The sequence below is a fragment of the Galendromus occidentalis genome, unplaced genomic scaffold, assembly GCF_000255335.2.
Source record: "Galendromus occidentalis unplaced genomic scaffold, Mocc_1.1 scf7180000075420, whole genome shotgun sequence".
Taxonomy (NCBI): domain Eukaryota; kingdom Metazoa; phylum Arthropoda; class Arachnida; order Mesostigmata; family Phytoseiidae; genus Galendromus; species Galendromus occidentalis.
Window position 1 is genome coordinate 586,803 of NW_003803410.1, and position 2,127 is coordinate 588,929.

Below are 2,127 nucleotides of genomic sequence, written 5' to 3' on the forward strand. Positions count from 1 at the left end.
AGCATGGCACTGGTGGAATAGATAATCCCTATCTTCCAACCTCCGAACCCATTAATCAGTAATAGATAATCATTTAACCTATCCTCCGTCTGCTTCTAGGTCTTCCTCCCTGCTGTCTATCCAATCCCGCTGTCTTCCCTAACACCTGCACTTAACATCTCGCCCGCGCTTCCTGCTTTATATCCCGCGTTGCAGACTAACTCTTACAGATATGCCGCGGGCAAACTGGCAGCCTTTCTGGCTCTTCCGCGAGTCCAATGGAAGAGATCTCTGCACTACTGGTGCAGTGGAGCGCGCTTGGGCAACAGTGACTTAGCGCGAGCGCGTTGCGTGGCGCATACAGTGCCGGATTCTCAATGGAGCCCTGCTGACCGCAAAAGATATCGCGGATATTGAAGACCCGACGCTCGGTCCGGACGTCTACTCCACACACAGATTCGAAATCCAAGAATACAGTCCGGAACCAAGGCCAGTTCCCGATGATTGGGTGTGCACCATCATAGACGACTGGATTGTTCCTTCGGACTCAGACACTCCGGTGTCTGACCCGAGCCCTCCACCAGTTGAGCCCGCTGCTCAATTGCCCTGTGCTAACATCACCGAAGCAGCAATTAGACCCAAAACAGGCAAAACCAAGCCTCCCATCGAGGAACCGATAGAGCCCGTCGACAAGTCCTCTCGTCTCGAGAGAGCTCTTCAGCTCGTCAGATTTAGAGAGAATGAACGTGATGATTTGCGTAAACAACTACGCAAAATGCAGGCAAAGCTTGACATTTCAGCCAAAGAAAATACGGAGCTGAAAATAAGACTCGAGAAACAAAGGGAAGAGTTCCTTTGTGTGAAATTGTCTCAGGAATCCAACGCACTAAGTTCCGAGGTGATCCGAGCAATATTTCCGGAGCTAGACCGGTTCTCATGGGGTCCATAGAGAAAAGTCGCCTCTTGTCACGCATCGGCCGAAGAATGTTCGATTTCTAATTTTTAAATTAATTTTTAGAAGTTGCTATGCAGCTATTTAGGTGTGAAATTGTCTCAGGAATCCAACGCACTAAGTTCCGAGGTGATCCGAGCAATATTTTGGAGCTAGACCGGTTCTCATGGGGTCCATAGAGAAAAATCCCCTCTTGTCACGCATCGGCCGAAGAATGTTCTAATTTTTTAATTTTTAAAGTTCAAATTTTTTAGAAGTTGCTATGCAGTCTATTTAGGTGTGAAATTGTCTCAGGAATCCAACGCACTAAGTTCCGAGGTGATCCGAGCAATATTTCCGGAGCTAGACCGGTTCTCATGGGGTCCATAGAGAAAAATCCCCTCTTGTCACGCATCGGCCGAAGAATGTTCAATTTTTAATTTTGACGTGAAAACGTCTTTGCCCAGGCTCGGGTGACCTGTTCGATGTACTTCGTCATCCAAATAGCCATAACTTGTCGCACTTTGCGGTCTTATATCTCGATCCTCATTCACGCTGGCCGCAAACTGATTCCTGTATCGAAAGGGGAATTTCCGGGATTCCACTCTGAACGAGATCCTGTCGCGAAGCGCTACATGGTTGCTCCATGATTTCGGTTTTTCTACATACCCCTCGATCAAGCTCGGAATCTGATGAATAATAGTGAATTCTAGGCTTCTCGTGGGGTTTAGAGAGGAGAATCTATATATATGAAAACGTATGTCTGTCTGTCTGTTTGTCTGTCTGTATGTCCGGGGTACCCTATAGACTCGAAAACGGCTGAACCGATCTTCGTGAAAATTTAGGAGTGTGTCCTGGGGGATCCAGCGGTGGTTATAGGGGGGTCAGTTCTCCGATGCGATGAGTCCTTCTACCTTAAAAAAATTATTTGAGTGCTCCACCCACGAAAATTCGAAAACTCGGAAAAAAATTGAAAAATCCGAAATTCGCAAAATTCACTAACGCCTGAACCGATCGCCGCAAAAATTCAGGGGTGGGTTCCCGGGAGCTTCAGGAAGGTCATCTGAGGGTCGTCGTTCTCATGTTATGGGTCTTCCCCCCATAAAAAAATGATCTGAGTGGTCCTCTCACCGAGAATCAAAGATTCCATCAAGGGAAAGACGGGAATTCGATTTTCCGGAGGACATATCTAATAAAAGCGGGGGCACGGGGAGGCG